General features: G+C 44.2%; 1 long non-coding RNA gene across 2 annotated transcripts in view; it reads right to left on the bottom strand.

The window, feature by feature from the left end:
- Positions 1-11,460: 11,460 nt before the first annotated feature.
- Positions 11,461-22,024, bottom strand: part of LOC106722157 — a 17,658-nt gene continuing 7,094 nt past the window's right edge. Inside the window, exon 4 of one of the 2 annotated variants that reach the window (XR_001357959.2) lies at positions 11,461-11,980. This is a non-coding gene — a long non-coding RNA (uncharacterized LOC106722157). Of the gene's footprint in view, positions 11,981-21,002; positions 21,632-22,024 lie in introns of those variants that run through there. The other variant, XR_001357960.2, reaches the window with a different exon arrangement.

Here is a 22,024-nt window from a genome sequence, read left to right as displayed (position 1 = left end):
ACCAACAGTCACAACTCTAGAGATAGGCAAAAGAAGAGATTCAAGGACACCGTGAAGGCAAATTTGAAGAAATGACATATTGACATCAATACCTGGGAGACTCGAGCACTGAATCATTCCCAAAGGCGCTGTGAAGTACAACCAGGCATTGACCATTTCGAGCAAACTTGCCTCACTATGGAGGCAAATGGCTGAGAGAGACAATGAGAAAGATCTGTGACCCGACATCACCAGGATCCATTCCTTCCTTCTGGAACTGTATGTCATGTCTGTAGTCAAACATGCAGATCTCCGATTAGCTTCTTCAATCATCTCTGGACTCACCAATGACTTCCCTATTCACTGGAAGTCTGTCATCCTCATATTGAGAGACAACAGACCACAATCAAAACAGAACATGGGCTAACACCTTACCTCCAAAATCACTGATTACCCATAACTCAGGAGACTTATTTCTTTCTGTAATCAAAGGTCTTCCAGGTGTGTAGCAAGTCTACCCAGCACTGGTGAGACCGCAGCTGGAGGACTGCATCCAGTTCTGGGCACCACACTTTAACAAGGATGTAGACAAGCTTGAGAGAGTCCAAAGAAGAGCCACTCATATGATCGGAGTCTTAAAAGGCAAGCCATATGAGGAAAGGCTGGGGGATCTGGGACTCTTCAGCCTGAGGAAAAGAAGGCTGAGAGAGGACCTGGTAGCAGTTTACTGCTACATCAGGGGAGTACATCAAGGGCTCGAGGAGCAACTGCTCACCAGGGCACCCAAGGGGAAAACCAGGAGTAATGGTCCCAAACGCCTGGAAGATCGATTCATGCTCAACATTAGGAAAAACTTCTTCACAGTCAGGGCATCCAGACTGTGAAATAAGCTCCTTGCAGAGGTGGTGCAGTCACCTCCTCTGGAAATCTTCAAGAGGAGACTGGACGGTCACCTTGCTGGGGTCACCTGACCCCCAGTTATCTATCCTGCTTGGTGCAGGGGGCTGGACCCGATGATCTTCCAAGGTCCCTTCCGGCCTTACAGTCTATGAATCTATGAAAGTTCCTCCGTAGCTGTTGGCAGAGTTTAAGCTAAAACTGCTGAAGGCCAAAGACAGACCATGCAGTTTGGCAACCGCACATGAACATCAGGATTCATTCTACAGTCTTGTCTGTCAAAATCCTCTTCCTTTCATTGCCCAGCAAGACTCTTATGAGTCCTTTATCATATCAGATTCCTACTCAGAGCTATAATTTATCATGTCACCCAGCTGGCACCTTGCTTAGGAAAAAAATAGCACATCTCAATTGCACTCTTTTGATTAGCTAATTGATTTTTTTTAAAATTAAAAACACTAATGTTCAAACACCCAGCAGCCTAATTATCAACAGCTTTTCATTTGTATTCTCATTAAATTCACAGCTGCTTTGCAAAGTGACAGGCTGTTGTATGAAGCCTCCAAAATAAAAGTGTACAAGCAAAACCTTTCATTTATTCCATAGTGAATGACAGACGTTCAATAAAACCAAACTGCTGGCTATGTATTTAAAGGGGATGTCATTCTTATACAAAACAGCATTCAGGGAATGAGTAGCAAGAGCATGACACTGATCAACAGAAACACGTGTTTTTCTTCGTTCACTTGAGAGCCAAAGCTGTGAATTTGCAAAGATCTCCTAGTGCCTTCGCCACCCATTAGAAGTGCATGATGTGCCATGTCTTCCTATTTCATTCTGTGACACTGAACTGTACCTTAAAAATGAAAAGCTGTAAATATAAGCAATTAAAACAGTACATGGCACTGGGCTGGGGGGCTAGTGTGTGTGTGTGTGTGGGGGGGCTAATACGTGCGTGCATGCGTGTGTGTGTACGTGCACACAAGTGCATGCGTGCATGTGCACATGTCAAGCTCGGGCTGTACTTAAGTGATACTGAAATGGCAAAGTCTTTAAAACACTACATTTAACTGAAATCTCATCTATGTGGAAACTAGTAACGCCTGCAATGTTTTTGTACAGTAGACAATACTGGGTCTGATACATGTTGAATTAAAGTTGGTTAGCTTGAACTTAAAATTAAGGCATTTTGACTTCCTTATCTGCACGCTTGCACCTATATTTGACATTTGCCAGTAAAACGTAGACATATGGTTGGCAAGGGAAGGCAAACGTGGGATTAGCAGGAACAAAAGAACAAGCCCATTTCATTTCAGCTAAATTCCAATAATTCTGCTTTAGTAGAAGGCTGTTAACTAACTGGGGCCAGGCACTACAGGGGGTTCAGATGCACTATGCCAGCATATTACACAGAAACATCCTTTATCTGAGTAATCCAGTCTGCCTGCCAATTCTTTTGTCCTCAGACTGACACTGCCAATAACGCTGTCTCTTATCACTGACAGGGTGCTTGTGATACAGGCTTCTGGCTGCTAAGGGCACTGAAACCCACCTATTTGTTTCATGAGGACTATTAAAAAGCCCTCAGGGTAAACTTTTACTTAAAGTACACCTGAGCTAGAGCCATTCTGAGGTCTAAAAGGTGAAAGGTTGTGCATAGCTCAGCTAATACCCCTCCAAGTAATTTATTTTCCCAGGTGACCAAGTAATCAGTTCCTGTTGTTCATTCTCCACCTAATATCTAAATCTTGTTCATCACCTCTGACTACAGCGAAGAGCACCACTGAAAAAAAAAATCTATAAGCAATTACTATAATCTCCACAGCAACCGATTTTGCACCATGTGACTGTTTCCACACATTGACCATTTCTATGAAAGAGATGGGGAGAAATACAGAACACGTGAAAGGCTGATCACTTCTTTGGATACAGAGGAAATTCAGCCTTTCGGCACCACTGGTGCCTGTCACCACAAGCTCATACAGAGCACTTAACTTCTGTCAATGAACAGGGAACCTGGTATTTCTAATAGCTGCAATGAGTAGTTTCACTCGCATCAGCTCTCTTCATCCTAACCTATAATGTCTCCAATTTAAGATGACCCTTTTTTAAAGAGATTGAAGTCAAGGTTCATGTCTACGGAGGAAGGATACATTAATAGCATTGGACAACTGGGGTAACACAAGACAACACTGAGACAGTATTGTCCAATGATCTCCACAAAACAGTGGCCTAGCACAGCAAACCTCAAACTTTCTTCCACTCAGGATCCCATTTGCAGCTATGGAGTCATGAGATCCAGTGCACATGCTTACCTCTCTTCATGTGCCTGGAAATAACAGGAGGCAACTGTTATCACACCTCAGCTGCTCTGTGATAACTGTTCCTGTGCCCACGCATACCCCCCAATAAGTGAAAGCTAGACAGGTGTTCTTTACCCCTGCTTCATTCAGATATAAGCTACCCTGGTTTAATGCACATTAGCCTATTTTATTGTTCTTAGAGCATCACAAAAATGCATATGTTTCTAGTTCCTCACAATACAGGGCACACATGCATGAGCAGCGAGGCTGCTCTGATGTGCTGTAATTGCAGCGCGTTGGAAGAGACTTGATTAATCGAGTCTACTGGAACATGGTAATTACCACACTCCGGCAGCCTCCAGTGTCTTGTGTATTAGCGTTCCTGTGCTTAAAAATGGTGGCGGGGCACTTTATCTAAAGCTTGTTTGAGCCACTCTAATTAAAGTGCCCCACCCCGACTCCCAGAGCATGTGTATAAAGGCCCGGAGTTACTAGATATACTGTGCATTACCTAAAGCGCATTAATGAAGGTATAGACATGCCCAATGGGGTAACAGTTATATGAGGTTATTGCAGGGCCAGAGGAATTAGAGGCTCTTGGATCCCACTTTGAATTAGTATTAGTATTACTAGTATTAGTATTAGTACTAGTACTAGTATTAGTTTTGGCTCAGAGTTGGCTGAGGTTAAATAGCTTATTGTCACAACACTTGGGGTTGCAACCCCTAGTTTGGGAACTGCTAAGAGCTGTCAAGATTTTTCTGCAAAGCAGAATATTAACATATGTTCTGAAAGAGAATAAGATATAGATAGAAAGGTGTATGTATATATAGATAGATAGATAGATAGATAGATATAGATAGATATAGATATATTATAGATAAAAATAGATATCCAATAGATATAAAGCTAAATTATAAGACATTGTACTGAACACTGTAATAAAAGAGAGCCACTTTTCTGAACAACAGAAATGGGTGGAAAATGCTTATTTTCTACTGAAAGTTTTGGCCTTTTGCTCTCTCTCCAACAAATGTTTCATTCAACAACATTTTTTGTTTTTTCCCAGTGAAAATCTGAAATGTAAAAGAATTCTCAGAACCATTTCTGGTAAATGTTACTAACCACAGATTTTCAGTTAAGCCATGTAAGTTGAGCTTCATTTTTTGTTGTGGTTTAAAAGCACTTTTTTGGACAAAAAATACTAAGAAAAATATTAAACCCACTCTGAAGCCAACCTCAAAGCCACGAGGCAGCATTTTTATTTCCGGTGTACAAACGTGGCCTGACTGAATGAAAGAATACCTGATTACAGATTTGGATTAAATCTAGAATGTTACAGCCCCCCAAGCACCCTGAAGGTACCCATCTGGGTTAACTACACTGGTACAGTTGAATCCCAAATAGCCTCTGGGGGGCGGGGGGAGACCCTGAGCCCATCGCAAGGGAATTTAAAACCAAAAGAAATATTCACTGTGAATCAGATCCAGTTCTGCACAGCTCTAGTCCTTTCATAGTTTAGGAGACACAAGAAGTTCAAAATATACTAAGAACATTCATGAATTAAGTCTTACACCCAATTGGAGGTCACAATCATTCCCATTTTACAGGTGGTGAAACAGCCACAGAAACAGCAAGTGACCCGTCCAAGGTCCTATAGAAAATCACTGACAGAGCCAAGGACTGAATATCACTTTGTGAGCCCCACTCCTGTATTCTCACCAAGCTTTCCCACATCAAAAAAGCCTGTCAAAGTTTGGATTTGGGGCTTAAAATCCTTTGACCTAGAATACAGACTTCTATCTTGTAAAAATAAGGCTCTTTTGTATGGTCGTTTTAGTACATGCTGTTCTTATGCCATAGGCCGTCCAAACAAAGAGCCCCTCTCAATATACTTCTGCTTACAAGTCTGGACAAAACTTGGATGTGTAGATGCATACACAAGGTAGCATGCTTGTAAAAGACTCCCAAAAGGTTTATTCTACTTTATTAGAAAAGGCCCAAACTGGAACCTTACCCATGGATTCTGATCTTGTTTCCCCACCAAGATTAGCCTCTCTCCAGAGCACTTAGTGCGCATGTGCCTCTTGCCCCACCTCAAACCCCTTTGAGGCAGGGCAACAGGCACGTGCAGGAACAAAAAAATGTTCCCTGCATTGCAAGTTTTCAGTGCAGGGAGAAAATTAGACCCCTGGATATCCAGGAGTCTAAAAATATCGCTGGGCCAGCAGGGAGTCCGTCCTCCCAAAGAGACGCTCTGGTTTCAGCCCTGCTGCCCCTGGCCCCCCGGCGCTGTCCAAGGTAAGTGGAGGGGGAGTTCATGGGTGTGGGTGGGTGATGGGGTGGCAGGGGGATGTCCCTGGGGCTGTGGGTGGTGAGGACCTGGCCCAGATCGGTGTGGCTCGCTAGTCCGGCTTTGCACCGGAGCGGGTTGCATGGCTCCAGGAGGTGCGCACAGGAGCCGCGCCTCCTGGAGCTATGTGACCCACTCCAGTGCAAAGCCAGATTAGAGAGCCACATGGGGCTGGCCCAGGTCCTCACCCCACCGCAGGCACAGTGGGGCAGAGGTGGGAGCTGGCCCTGGGGCCTGTCTGCCATCCAGCTGGGCCAGGCCCGGCCTATGGTGACAGGATCCGGCACGGCACATGGTCACCGCGTGTCGGGCCCAGCCAGGTCCTACCGCCCATGCAGGCCCTTTCTATAGCGGCAGGACCCAGCCCGGTGCGCAGAGACCACGCAAAGCCAAGCCAGGTCCTGCTGACCCTGGGGCTGCTCGTGCCTCCCGGCCCCAGGGCTGGCAGGACCTGGCTTGACTCCATGCGGCCCCCACACGCCGGGCAGGCCGGGCAGCACAAGCAGCCCCAGGGCCACCAGGACCCGGCTGGGCTCAGCGCACGGTCCCCCAGTGCTGCTGTGAAAGGTCAGTTAGACCCACCCCTCCTGAGCAGCCCCCTCACAAGGTCCCCTACATCCACAGTCCCCCCGGCAATTGCCCTACACCTACCCACAGACCAACCCACATCCCTCCACACACACTCACCCGCCTTCTCCCACACCCCTTCCTGCAAACACATCCCCCCCATCACGTGTGAGGAAAACAAAAAGCACACATCAACACATATAGGTATTTAGAATTTATTTTGTTATGATGATAGAGACACTGGTAGGCTTCCAAATTGCTTTAACATTGTAAATATACCAATAAAGCATTACCCAACTGATCGCTGTCTCTCTGTCTCTCTAGATATGTGTGTGTGCACATGTGTAGAGTGGCTTTTTGTTTTAACTGTGGAAGAACATGGATTTTGGGGGAATTTTTAAAAATGGATTTGGGATGCTGCAGTAGTCCAGCCGGCACAAGGGGTAGTGTCCCCATGTACCAAGTGGCCGGGCCCCAGAAGCTCTGGAGAGCAAGTAGCCCTGAGCTTCTTGCCAGGGCAGCTTTTTGCATGGATGGGGCCAGGACAGGGCAGCTTTTTATACTGCTGGGGACAGCACAGGTGCTGGCCCCAGGCTCTAGCTCCCCCTGGCTGCAGATCTGGGAGGAGCCAGGAAGGGTTATTTTTTCCCCAAGTGGCACAGTTTGCTCCACAACAAAGTGCATGTCCGAGCACGTGCGCTGAGGCGAAAAGCCCCGGCTCAAATTTGCACCGCTTTTATCTGAGCTGCTGCAAGCACATGTGCTTGCATGTGTGGATGTGCCCAGTGGGTGTACCTGACCCGCCTGCCTATTGTTCTGTCATTCTCTCAGATCAAAGCTTTGTTTAATGGCAAATTGCACAGAGAAAGGGAAGTATGCAATAGAAATGAATGCAAAACTACATCTGGAGAGCAGGTTACCACTGAAAGAGCCTTTAAATAGGCAGAAACCCTTAGTTACAGAAATTGCTTCAGAAATACAGAAATCTAGTCGAGCCTTTTTGACTCAGCTGCTCTACACTTGCTCAGTGAATTTTCACTCGTGGCCTGCAGCAGGGTGAAAAACATTATGTAGCTACAGAGGTTCAGACACAGGGGCAGAGAGAACTCGAACAGACATTTCTGTTTCTTGTGTGATGAGCACAAAGAGTTTTCTAAGCTCGGTATATTTTTGCAACATGAACGTGGGCAAATACAATTCATTTCTTCCTGCCATGCGTCCCATTTCATTCCTATGCAAATTATGCCTAATTCTCTTCTTTTTAATTAATTTATATTTTCTCTTTTATGCCTCTTTCAATGACAAGAAGGATATTGATATGCAATTAAAAAACAAAGTTTTTCCTTCAATTCCAGCCATTACTTTGAGGTAGGACTGGTGAATTATTTTAGGAGGCTTGCATCCAATCTTATCAAGCACGCCACCAATACCTTCAGAGAATACTTCATTACCTTGTAAATAGAGATTACCTTCCTATGAAATTGTTACTAGATATCTCTCTCTTCTGGAGTTATTTATGAAAATCACCCATGTTTGTACAGCGTATGATAGTCATAATTGACAGCCAGATGCTCTTGTCACAGAGAGTACATAACTCTAAACCCATTCAAAGTGGTTCTCAATTCAATTACTTTACGATGAATGCACCTGAACTCTTGAAGGATTTCACTCCAAGATGTCAAAAATCCTTATAGAAAGCAGTTGATCTGATGATATTTTAGTCACTTTAAACCAGGATTTCATGACAATGGCTCTGTCTCTGGGTGATCTGAGAAGAGACACCATCTGTTTGTAAGGTAGTTGTCGGCAGGGGTGGAACAGTGAAGAACTCGGGACACAGGATGGAAACAAAACAAAAAAAAATAAGAGTATCACCCTGTAGTCTTATTTACTTTTTAAAAAGATAGTGCAAGCAAAGATTAGGTTTAATTTAGGAGGGCAGCTGGATATCATCACAGCTGGACCTGTGTTCTCTGGCTCCAGAGGAGACACCCATTCTCCAGAAGGTCAAATTAGATACTGTCACTAGTACCAGGGATTGCTAATTGATGTTTCATAATTCAACATCTTTCCTTCCCTTGTGCTCATGTGTTTCCCCTCCCTACTCCTATAATGCTGATTATATTTGGGTCACACCATCTAAAGCAGCAATGAGATCTGCAGGGAGTCTAGACCAATAACAAAGCAATCCTAAGAAAACTCAGCTGGGCAGAAATGCAAACAGGCACTTCTTCAGCTCCACATCCCTTCTGATTTATAAGGCAGCAACTTTCTCATTTTCCCTACGTTTTCATACTAAAATGGCCCCCCACAAATCCCTCATTCGAGATGCTCTCTCAACTTGGAGAGGGGGCGGAAATCCAACACCAGGCATCGCTTCCTGGAAATCTCTCCAGCTGAGAGCTGAAGTTTGACTTTTGCTGCCATTTTATCTCCTTGTAAAGCTCAACATATTGGCTTCATGACTCACTCCAGGGATTTGGTTGTTACCTGGATAACACATCCTCCTCTAGCTTTGTTCCCCTTAGCAGAACAAATTGGGTATCCACATACACTGAAGGAAACAACAATTCCCTTATTAGTCATATCTAGCTATATAAAATTAATACCTCAGGCAGCAGTGGGCTATTTTACACACCAGCCATGCTACATTTCAGAGTAAAAGTAGTTTCATGGGGGATCAGCGTTTGTTAGACAAGTGAGATATCTGCATGATTGGCTCTAAACAAATCCCTCAATCTCAATGGCTCCAAACTCTGAAGCAGTTTGGATCCTGACAGTGATTTGCCCAACAAGCAAGTCCCAAATCCCAGTGCTGAGAGAAGCAATGTCTGGAAGATAAGCCTCAGATGCAGCATACCTCATGGGTTGGGAATTGTCGGGTCCATCATTTTGTATGCAGCAATTCATTATGTCCCTGTCACAAACTGATCTGAGCACATTACATAATTAAAAAAATACATCAAATAATGCTACCTACAGTAACAAGATAGGCACTCAATAGATGCACTGCTGCCCAGGCTTCTCCCTTGGAGATGCGCTGTGTGACTGATCTGGTGCACAACTAAAAATCTGTACAAAAGCAGTCTGTACCTGAGAAATATGTACAATATGGGTATGCCTGGCTGCTTTGTGCAAAAAAGCACAGTGGTGACTTGAAATCCCTAGCAAGTGGAGCTTTAACTCCTTTATATAGGAGGCTTGGATGCTAACAAAGATGAAGGTCGTATGTGTAGAAATGGCTGAGAGGCAGAGGGTGCCACTAGCCGGTGTGTACAGAGGACTGGGGCAGCATTTTGCTTACCATAAAACTCAATAATTCTGTTCCATCTTGTCAGTGGAGCCATTTAATGTTTGGAGGGGAAAAAAATCAACAGAATATAATTAGCTTTAACATATCCCACTGCAAAGGTCATTTGATAAACCGTCAGCCTTCTCTCACATTATCTTAGCACAGGACATGAGTAGCAGAGACGAGCGGAGAGGAAAACTCAGACACACTCAAACATCTCCAAATTTACCAGAAGTCTGAGTCTAATTCTGACCATATTGCTAAACTGAACAATGATCCAAACAAAACCCTGGATCCTACAACGGCCTGAAAGCTTTGAAGAAGTTTGGATCTAGCTCCAAAGCTTGAAGATCAGGTGGATCAAATGAAGCACTGGGACCTGCTTACAAAAATGCAAAGGGTGAGGTTGACATTTTGCCATCATAGATTTCAGAACAGCTGCCCTGGTAAAGGAACTAGTTCCGCCCACCAATCCCCACAACAGAGGAAATGGACTGTAAGCAAAATACCCACATATGTCGTGAAGAAGAAGAGATCATCACAAATGTCTCTGAAACCAGCTGGAGGAACTCATAGGTTCCCAACTAATACGCAGAGAGTAAAGTTTACTCCAAAGTCCAAAAGGGCTAGTCTCATTGGGGCATGAGCAACAATCACCTAGTTAAGCATCCAGTTATTCCCACATCTCGAGAGCGGTAGACATACGACAACTCCTCTGTCCCTCCTATCTTAAAAAGTGGATACTCAAGTACCTCCTGTGTGAGCTTTAACATTCTCTAATTGTTCTTTTAACATTTAAAAGAATATAAACATGTCTTTCCTACAGCTGTGTGTAATTTTCCTTCCATCTGATCTGTAATATGAAGAGATCCTAGTTGCCTATTCTATAGTAACTATATTTTGTCTGTCACCTTTCCTAGCTGCCCTTGGTGTACATATCCCTATTAATATTAGCCTCTGAATATTGACACCTAAATATTTGCAAAAGTCACAAAGCCAGGTTCATCTAGAGACATCTGCAAAGATATTGAAATAACTTATTCTTGTATAGAAAATCTCGGTTTCATTTTCACAGGAAACCTCAACGTCCCATCTATGGCCTGCTTCCCTTCACAGTCCATCAGGTATAAGAAATAAGACATAGCACTCCGATTACTAGCAACAGGATGTGAAACTGCATGAAAACAGTCCAACTGCATAAGTAACAATGACTAACATGGTGCAGGGGGATGATTTAGCAGGTTTATTCATGTAACAGGACGAGCGGGTGCCATACCTCATCGGTTCACATGTACTCTAGGGATTCTGTCATTTCAGAAGAATTAATCCCAACGGCTGTCAGTGAAATAAGGGATGGGAAAGCTCTCAGACAAGTGCATTCATGTTGTAGGCATTACGTATGTAAACTATACTCATTTATATAGTTCTGTGAAGAAAGTAGTGATGATAAATACATATTTTGCTGTTGTACGGTATAATTAAGCAAACTCTTAGAAGTTGCAAATTTTAACTGAGGTTAGCTAGCTAACAAGCATCACAATATTCATAGTACAGCATTAAAATAATTAATTCTCTTATGCAGTTTCTCTTTATACGAGATGAAAGTAGAAAGACAGAGCACACTGAATTAGCCCTTGGATATTTTTCCAGTGTCAGATATTCATGATTTCCAGCTCTGATGTCAGCATGATTCAGCAAGACAGCTTAAAAACCCAATTTTCTATTAGGCACAAACCATATGCTAAGAGAATATTGAAGATGCAAATACAAGCACTCAAAAATTAGAAAGTGCCAGGATCACTGTCTGTACAAGTTTTAACTCAGCTCCCTAGGCAGATGCATGATGATAGTCTTTCATTACATGTTCACATACCATTGTTTTCCATAGGACTCATGTCTTATTCAAATGCAAGATGTACAGGTGCTCACTGAATGACCAGGTATTCTATATTTTGTTGTAACCTGATCGTTCAAACAAAGTCTTGTGTCTTTTTTATGTCACTATTCCACCCCTTCTTTAAAGGCAGACTGATTATTTTCCTCCTGAACTTTTCATCACAGGGGGTTCATCACTGTAACATCTCACTGCTGTATAAACAGTCATTCAGTCTCATCATTTACCCTGCGAGGGGAGGTTTTATTAACATACTCATTTTACAAATGGGGAACTGAGGCAGAGAGTTCCCACAGATTTTGAGTGCACACATTGAAACACTCAGGACCTTATTTTTTTCCCCAGAGTATTCGGCATTATATAGAAATTTATATGTTTCTTGCCTATTGAATGCAGCTGTGAGCATGCAACATTTCTGCGGCCAGAACACGGGGTCCCACGTCAAGCGTTCAGAAAACGAGGAGTGCACAACAAGCCCTGTGAAAAGTATGACTTGTGGGACTCATTTAGCAATGCACAAGAACTTGTTCATGTTGGCGCTCAGCTGCTTTCTTTCAGGGCTTTCTTTTCTGTCTTTCCAATCCCACATCGCATTCACCACGTACCTTCTGAATTCTGCAACAAATGATGCCACAGCCTTCTTTACTGTATGAACTGAGTCCTGTCCACCCTCCATGATGAATGCCACTAGGACCCTGTGGGGAGAAACAGAATGAGATCATGTAGTTAAAGAGTCTTTCCTGTGAAAGAAGGGGCCAACTTAAGACAGCACAAATGATCACTCCCTAATTATTTAAGTGTGTGACTTACAAATGTATGAAGTACCACACTGGTCAGACCCAGGTCTGTCTAGCCCAGTAGCTTGTACATCATAGTGACAGAGAGGATGTTAAGGGAAGAATATTTAAGTAAGACACATCCAAACTAATCCATCCCTAGTCTCTCTTCCCCTACAGCTTCCAGCACCGAGAGATCTAGGAAGTTCTAAAGTGAAGGTTGCAACCCCTAACCATGGACTTATCCTTCATGAATTTATCCAGTCCCCCTCGAACCTGGTTAAATCACCATAAAATATTGTGGTAACTTGGTCCATAAATTAATTGAATGCTGTGGACAGAAGAGCTTCCTTTTGTTTGTTTTAAACTTGCATAGTTTCCAGACCACTTATTATTTTTAGACTTCTATCATATTCTCCCCCCACACCCGAGTTGTCTCTTTTCTAAGATGAAAAATCCTAATCTTTCCTCATGCAGAAGCTTCTCCGTGTCACTGACCATCCTGGTTGCCACTCCCTGTACCTTTCTGCATCCTGTTAAGGTGGGGGAACCAGAACCATGCACAGGATTCAAGGTGTGGGTGCCCCGTGCATTTATACGGGAGTATGACGCTTTCTGTTCCTAACGTTCTATTTGAAACCTTAAGAAAATGCCTTCAGAGTAGACTTCACGAGTACGATTCCTGCGCTACAACAACGCCAGTGAAAGACAAATTATCTCATGTGAATCACAGACCTCCATATGGATCAGGAGCGGGGTTTGAACTTTTAGCTCCAGTGCAGATTTCTGCCACTTGACTTAACTTAGTAAGTGGTGGCAATAGCAGGGTGTCATCCTCTCTGTAGACCAACGCTAGACATAGAGGCTGATGCACCTTGCCATTGAGTTTCACAGACACTTGCTAAGAGCAGGAGAAGAGCAAGACATGGGAATCTGGAGTTCTGGAGAAGAGTGTGCTCTCCAGGGCACAAACCCCCTGCACATCCTTCCCAAATTCAAGTCCTTCTTGTCCCTTACAACTTGCCCCAACTCTGTTTCTAACCCCACCTCATCTGCTCTTCATCCCCCTCTCAATAAAGCAGTTCCTTCCCTATCCACTGCCTGGGCAAAAGCAGGAGGAGCACCCAGAGCCCAGAAAGTCTCTCTCAGCTATCAGTTTCTTTGCATGAATATTATAGTGGCCCCTGGCTTCTAGGAATAGATACTCTCAGAAAATCCAGCCGCAGCGCCCTGCATTCCTGAACCGGAGCATGCCCAGTGAGATGAAATCTTCAAAAAAATGTAGCTGCCAACTAACAAACCTCTACTGAATGTGGGCAAATTGAGATATTCATTAAAACCTGCAACCTTGGCCAAATTTATAGTATTTGTTTCTGTGGGGAGAGTAAAAGTCACATCCTTGACACTAAGGCAACCCTCTTACCAAGTTTTAAATCCCTGCTCCAACACTGAGCAGCATTAGACCTTTTCAGCTAAACAGTTTTAGGAACCTTTATCATTGGTCAAACAAATGAAGTGACCGAACCCCTTTTTGCTGAAATATTCCCCAAAAAGTTGAGCATGGGGCAGACCAAACAGCTAATAGAAAACATCAGTCCAAACAACTAATATCTGGCTAGGTGCTAAGCAACAAGGTTTTCCAGTGTAAAGCATCACAACGACATTAGTGCTGCCTATATTGTGAATGAACAAACATTAAACACAACTACTTAATTTTGCCCAGGAGAAAATCACTTACAGTAAAAGAGAGAGAAAAAATCCTGAACAACCTCCAAGATGGGAACATGTTTCTCTGCAGTGATTTACTTCCAGGTCTAATCCAAAGAGATAAGCCAGTCTGGTATATCAACTTTGTAACAGGACAGCCTACACCAAGAGAAACCTCAGCTAGAATAGCATAATTTCCCCACCTACAAAGCGCCCAAGTGACTTCTGTGTCTAGGTGCTTATGTAGGAACACACCTTAACCCTTTTAGTCTGCAAGATGGAAGAGTAGTCCTAAAACCTCAAACTACAATTGCCTTTGCTTCAGCACTAGCAGAGATTTCAGTTCCCTCCTATGTAACACACTCCTGACCAACCTTAAAGATTAACACTGAGGGGGAAAAGAAGACTTTATTTTGGCCTAAGGTAGGGGATACCTATTTTTTAAGGGACTTGACAAGCCTCAGCTGTCTTTTAGGATAAGTATATGTTCTCATTAGTTTTATGGATATAAAAATTGCAGTCAGGTGCAGGTACAAAAAAAAAATCCATCTCATAGACTGAATGAATCATAGTCTATTCCTACATAAGACTAATTTATTGTGTTGCAAACTAGCAGGAAACAGGCATCAAATGATAAGGAAGTTTTATGAAGCAGAACTGCCATCTAATGGACAAGAGAGGCATTTAGAGAAAAAAAGCTAACACTATTTCCCATCAGCTTTACTCTAGCCATCTCCCACAACTACACTACTATTTATCAGATGGTTTCTGGCTGCTCAACTTAGTCTTGTTACATTTAAGCCACATACAATAAAGTTCATTTTGCTCAAAAACCTAAGTGACCCAACTTAACTGTGTTGTCTTTCAGGAAAGTGCCTATGGCATTTGTAATGGCAGGCGGGGGGGTACTCCTATATGGAACAGGCTTCAATTAGCCACATTTTTATGAGAAGGTATGAGCAAAGATCTGTACTAAACTAACATGTAGCCAAAATCCAATAACAAAACAGCAGAAAGGCTTGCCTTAGATGTGACATGTAAGTAGGAACTGCAGGTAACCCCAATTCTAAAAGCAGCTGCTTTATTTCCTCCTTATAAGTGGGAGCATCAGAGGTAAAGCTAGAAGCCAGCTGTGGCCAGGACACACCTGAGTTCACTGACACCTACTGAGAACAGAAAAAGGCAAGTTATTGAGACCAGCTGAGTATGATTTTCTCTCCTCCTGCTTGTATTTGTATTCTGATTTCTCTCTCTTCCTTATACTTTGCTTTCTGCACATCTTTTCACAGCAACTGATAGAGTAAGCTTCAGCCTGTGAAAGCTTGTGCTCTATATGGATTTAGTCTATAAAGGTATATATCTACCCTGCCTTCTGTAACTGGAGCAATGTGCTCTGTAGGATAGCTGTATAATAATACATGATTCACTTAAGTAGAAAGGTGGTAAAAATGTGAGTCCTTTTCTCCAGTGAACTACGGCATTGCCATTTTTGGCCAACATAGACAGCCTCTTTGAATACCTTGTATATATTTTTCTAAATCAAGATGAATAGAGTTTTATAGATAAGATTAGTTAAAATCCCTGTTAGGTCCCTAGAGTTTGAGATCAGAAGGGATCATCTACTCTGGCTGTATGTCTTCAGTTATGGAAGTACTGGAGTGATGTTTTGGCCACAATATCCAGGAAATATGAGAGATGCAAGGATATTTTGTGGGGTGATATCTTTTATTGGACCAACTGCATGGTATGGGGGCATTTTGGACGAGGTTTTGAGTAGAGCAATATCCACCAGAGGCCATTACATTACACCCATAACATGTGCTGGACCAAGCATAACTTCCAGAAAGGCATCCAATCTTGCTCAGAAGGCACCAAGAGATGGACAATCCACTATGTCCCTTAGCAGTTTGTTCCAATAGTTAATTATTCACACTGTTACAAATCTCTGACCTTTTTCTGCACATGAATTTGTCTGGCTTTACTGAAACTTGTTATACCTTTCTCTGTTAAAGAGCATTTTTGTAGCTCTCTGAAAAAGCCTTTTAGTAGCCATGTTTTCCCCCAGGAAGGCACACAACATAATCAAGTGCTTTAAGGCTCTCAACCTCCTCTTTGATAACCTAGTTTAAGCTCCTTAAAGTTTTGCAATAAAAGGCATTTTCTCCAGGTCCTGAATATTTTTTGTGGCTTTCCTGCATACCTCCTAGTTTTTCAGCGTCCCTTTAAAACTGCAGATAGCAAAACCATACAAAATATTCCAGTGTTAGTCCCACTTGCATGACAGACACAGTTAAAAATCAGGTCCCTACCACCTACTCACTGCTTCCTTGCTTAGGCCCCCAACTTGCTTTCAGTGGATAGCCCTTATGCTGAAGACATGGCTGGCATTTTCTTTTTTCTTTTATATACAAAATGTACCTGACTGTATTAAAATTCATTTTGTTTCAAAGGATCCAGCTTGCCAAGTGAATGTTTGTGTGACTGCCTTGACATCTTAATTTACCTATTTACCAGTGATACTGGTGATCACTGTATCATCCACAACTCTTATCAGCAGAGATTTTATATTTACTGTTAGATCACTGATGAAAATGTCAAATCGTGCCTCTTGCTTTTTTCCCTTTTAGGACCTCCTCCTGGGAACACTTATTTTATTGCTGTATGACAAGCGTGGTTCAAATCACCTCAAGGTATCCATGGAAAATATCACCCAGTTCTTTATCCTGGGGTACACCTTAGTCATCATATCATGCAGCAAGGGGAAGAGACCCTCTGTGAGAAAAGCCCATGTGTTATCTTCACATAGAGGCCCACTAAAATGAATACCACAAAACTGGAAAGCAGGAGAACACCTGTTGTGCTGCACCTGCACCTGTATTTCCTGCAGCTCAGGGGCACATCACATTCACTTCAAGCCTGTCTCCTGCTAAGTTCCTTCTGCTGCTGTTCTGGTTGCATTTCTCCTTCACCCCTTTGTTTTTAAGCATCCTATGAGTGACTCTACTAAGTCTTTGGGCCTCCTTGTATATTTGCTCCTGGCACTGAAAGCAGAAGTTTGTTGGAGTATGTCCCAGATTCTTGGGCTATGCTAATGTCAGGAAAGCTTCACTAGGAGATGTCTAATGACTAATTTTTTTATGTTGTATGATATGAGTAATGACATTGTATGTTCATTAGCCTTGATGGTAGCTCACAACTCCTGGTGATCAGTCTCCCTACTCTAAACAGGAACTGGGGGAGAAAACACTATTGATGAGGCCAAAATCTATTCTAACAGGCTTCTGATTCATAGAGATTAGGGTCAGAAGGGACCATTATGATAACTTAGTCTGATCCCCTGCATAACAGTCTGTAATGCATGCAAAAGAGCCATATGATTGCTCAGAGCTCCAGTGTGAAGCTGGAGATAGGCCTGTTGAAAGTCTCTGGGTGAGGGTCAGAGCGGACAGCAACAAGGGTGATGTTGTGGTGGGGGTCTGCTATAGACCACCAGACGAGGAGGAAGTGGTGGATGAGGCTTCAGCTTCAAACAGCTAACGGAAGTTTCCTGATCACAGGCCCTGGTCCTCATGAGGAACTTCAATCACCCTGACATGTGCTGGGAGGGCAATACAGCAGTGTGCAGATGATCCAGGAAGTTTTTTGGGAGCATTGTGGACAGCTCCATGGTGCAAGTGCTGGAGCAGCCAACTAGGGGCCATGTTCTTCTTGACCTGCTGCTCACAAACAGGGTAGAATTGGTGGGGGATGTAGATGTGGATGGCAACTTGGGTAGCAGTGACCACAAGATGATTGAGTTCAGGGTCCTGAGGAAAGGAAGGATGGAGAGCTGCAGAGTAAGGACCCTGGACTTCAGAAAAGCAGGCTTTGACTCACTCAGGGAACTGGTGGGCAGGATCCCCTGGGAAGCCAGTCTGAGGGGGAGAGGAGTCCAGAAGAGCTGGCTGGCTACTTTTAAGAAGTCTTACTGAGAGTGCAGGAACAAATCATCCCAATGCGTAGGAAAGCTAGCAAGTATACCAGAAGACCAGCTTGGCTTAGCAGGGAACTTTTCAGTAAACTAAATTACAAAAAGGCAGGTTATAGGAAGTGGAAACTTGGACAAATAAGTAGGGAAGACTATCAGAGCATTGCTCAGGCATCCAGGGATGAAGTCAGGAAGGCCAAAGCTCAACTGGAGTTGCAACTAGCAAGGGATGTGAAGGGTAACAAGAAGGGTTTCTACAAGTATGTTGGTAGCAAGAGGAGGATCATGGAAAGTGTGGGTTCCTCACTGAATGGGGAAGGGAACCTTGAGACAGAGGATGCAGAAAAGGCTGAAGTGCCCAATGCTTTTTTTGCTCTAGACTTCACAGGCAAGGTCAGCTCCCAGACTACTACACCGGGCAGCACGGTTTGGGGAGGAGGTGAGCAGCCAACAGTAGTGAAAGAACAGGTTAGGGACTATGTAGAAAAGCTGGACGTGTACAAATCCATGGGGCTGGATGGGATGCACCCGAGAGTGCTAAGGGAGTTGACTGATGTGATTGCAGAGCCATTGGCCATCATCTTTGAAAACTCATGGTGATCAGGAGAGGTCCTGGATGATTGGAAAAGGGCATACATTGTGCCCATATTTAAGAAAGGGAAAAAGGAGGATCCAGGGAATGACAGACCAGTCAGCCTCACCTCAGTCTCTGGAAAAATCATGGAGCAGATCCTCCAGGAATCCATTTCTAAGCACTTGGAGGGGGAAAAGGTGATTAGGAACAGTCAGCATGGATTCACCAGGGGCAAGTCATGCCTGACCAACCTGATTGCCTTCTGTGGTGAGATGACGGGCTCTGTGGATGAGGGAAGACCAGTGGATGTGGAAGACCTTGATTTTAGCAAGGCTTTTGATACAGTCTCCCACAGCATTCTTGCCGGCAAGCAAAGGAAGTATGGACTGGATGAACGGACTGTAAAGTGGACAGAAAACTGGCTGGCATGTTGGGCTCAGAGAATAGTAATCAATGGCTCAATGTCTAGTTGGCTGCTGGTATCAAGTGGAGTGTCCCAGGGGTCAGTCCTGGGGCTGGTTTTGTTCATGTCTTCATCAATGACCTGGAAGATGGCATAGAGTGCACCCTCAGCAAGCCTGCAGATGACACCAAGCTGGGGGGGAGTAGTAGATATGCTGGAGGGTAGGGTTAGGATTCAGAGTGATTTGGACAATTTGGAGGATTGGGCAAAAAGGAATCTCATGAGGTTCAACAAGGACAAGTGCAAAGTCCTGCACTTAGGAAGGAACAATCCTGGTGCAGGCTGGGGCTGACTTGCTGGGCAGCAGCTCTGCAGAAAAGGACCTGGGGGTTTCAGTGGACAATAAGCCAAATATGAGCAGGCAGTGTGCCCTTGTTGCCAAGAAGGTTAACGGCATACTGGGCTGCATTGGTAAGAGCGTTGCCAGCAGATCAAGGGAAGTGATTCTTCCCCTTTATTTAGCACTGGTGAAGCCACATCTGGAATGTTGTGTTCAGTTTTAGGCCCCCCACTACAGAAAGGATGTGGACAAATTGGAGAGTCCAACGGAGGGTGACAAAAACGGTGAGGGGGTTGGGGGACATGACTTGTGAGGAAAGACTGAGGGAACTGGGCTTATTTAGTCTAGAGAAGAAGAGAATGAGGGGGGACTTAATAACAGTTGCCTTCAACTACCCGAAGCGGGGTTCGAAAGAGGATGTAGCTGGGCTGTTCTCAGTGGTGACAGATGACAGAACAAGGAGCAATGGGCTCAAGGTGCAGCAAGGGAAGTTGAGGTTATATATTATGAAAAATGTTCTCACTAGGAGAGTAGTAAACCACTGGAACAGGTCACCCAGACACGTGGTGGAAGCGCCATCCTTGGAGGTTTTTAAAACCCAGCTAGACAAAGCTTTGGCTGGGATGGTGTAGTTAGGGCTGGTTCTGCTTTGAGCAGGGAGTTGGACTAGATGTGACATCCTGAGGTCCCTTCCAACACTAACTTTCTGTGACTCTATAACAGGGGCCACAGGACTTCCTAAATTAAGTTGTGCTTCAGGCCAAATAGAGGCAAGAACACAAGAATGCCTTCTAGAAAAACAGCTGTGTTAAAAAACTTTGTGACAGGATCCACCACAGTCCTTGCTACAATGTTCCAATGATTAATTGCCCTATTAACAATTTTTGCCTTGCTTCTAAAGAGAATGCGTCTTGCTTCAACTTCTAGCTGTTCATTATTTGTATGCCTTTTCCCATTAAAGAGCTTTGTATCATCAGTTTCCTGTTGACCATGTACATATTTCAGGACTGCGATAACTACTTTAGCTTATTAAAAAGCAGCTAAAAAAATGGAACTCCTTGATTTTTTTCACTCTAAGGCAGGTTCTCGAATCCTTTAGTCAGCTTCTTCTCTGAACCATCTCATTTTTCAACATCCTTGTTGAAATGCAAACACCAGAACTGGACAGTTTTCCAACAGCAGGGATAGCAGAGGTCATATAGCCTCACGTACAGAGGTAATGTATAGGAGAGGTGATAGATAGGAGAGGTAATATAAACTCACATAGAGAGATAATATAACCTCTCCACTCAAAATGGATATTCCTATTTATACATCCATGGACTAAGTTAGCTCATTTTTCCAAAGCATCACACCAGGAACTAAAGTTCACCGCAGTCATCCCAGAGTCCTTCTCATCTTGTAAGGCCATATTGAACAGCTACTGTTTCTCTGATCCTGCTTACCAAACAATCCATCTTCTTCATATTTCACCACTGTCCCAATCCTTGTGTCACCCGCACACTTTGTCAAAGTTGTTACTCCAATACATCAATAAAAATGGTAAGCAATGTAAGGCCAAAAACCAAACCCTGAAAAATACCATCGAAGGCCCCATCCACTTGTCATCGACCACATTTTTGAGGCCTACTGTTTAATTAATTTTTAATCCATTTAATATGTACCATGTTGATGTTGTACTATCCTACTAATCTGAATAATGAAAGCGGTAAAGGAATTAATCATCTTCAGAAAATGCCCAGGTTCGGCATTCTGCTTCATACCCTTATTACTGCCGACCTAAACGGCTGATATAGCAAGAATCACCTTTGTACGAATCCTCCAAAAAAGCGAAACGTGCCAAAACACAGGATAGACTATGAGACAGAGGCACAGAAGAAGCATTTATTCTGGAAACCGGAAAACGTATTCGTTTTGTTAGGATTACAAAACGTTATTTTTCGTTCCGTGATCATCTGTCGTTTTTTGTTTTTTTTTTCTTTCTTTCATGAAGTTTCCAAAAACACAAAGCGAGAGGTATTACCTTTGAATGAAACAGTTAGTTTTGGGACTATCTTCTGATGCAAGGGCCAGTTGACAGGTATGTTTGTAAGATAACCTGTGTCCAGGGTAAGTCGCGCGGGTGACTTAGAAGCACTCTCCTCCGAATCGCAACGAAGACCGTGTCTCCGCCGAGTACGAGGGGCCACCGTGTTGCTCTCTGCGTCTTCCTTGAGATGCACGACTGCTTGTTCCCCACTGAAAACGTCTGGCAATATTTCTCAGGCGAGGTACGTCAGCGAAGCGGCAATTCAGATAAATGCCTAGCTCAGTCGGTCCCGCAGCGCAGACTGGCGGTGTGTTTTCCCAGCTTCCGATTCTCCCCTGTTATTCAGTGCTGAATTCAGGTGGCGGCGACGGTGGTCGCAGGAGTCCTCTCTTTCGGTTTTAAATCGTGCTAGCATCCTTCGAAAAGGCACTGCCGTGCGAAGGATGGCGGTTATCAATAAAGGTCATCCGCCCCGGCATCCATCCGCCACCCGTCGTGTCGGCGGCGCTTTCCGCAGGGGGCGCACGCGTGAGGAGAGGCTGTTGTGAGTCTGGAGAAATGAGCGGGGAATTGAATAGCCCAACTCCACTTCTTCCAGGCCAGGCTGAATCCTTCCCTATTCGGATTAATAGCACAGCGCCAAGAGGACGGAGCTGGACTGCTCTCAGTGCGGGCGGAGGACAGAACAAGGAGCAATGGGCTCAGGCTGCAGCAAGGGTAAGTCGAGGTTGAGAAGGAGGACTACTCCCCCCGCCCCCCGCTGGAGGGGTTTAAACTAGTGAGGCGGGCGTCAACGTCTAACGGACACCGAGGCCCCGCCCCGCGTTCTGTCAGGCCCCGCCCTCTCCACCAACCCGCTTTGAGTCTCACCCAAGCCCCGCCCCCTGCTCCCCTCCCGCCGAGTCCCCGGATGAGCCGCCGTCACGTGTCCCGCCGCGGCGGG

Source organism: Alligator sinensis, unplaced genomic scaffold, assembly GCF_000455745.1.
Source record: "Alligator sinensis unplaced genomic scaffold, ASM45574v1 scaffold559_2, whole genome shotgun sequence".
Classification (NCBI taxonomy): Eukaryota; Metazoa; Chordata; order Crocodylia; family Alligatoridae; genus Alligator; species Alligator sinensis.
Note: the sequence above shows the minus strand (reverse complement) of the source record. Positions and strands in the feature narration are given on the sequence as shown.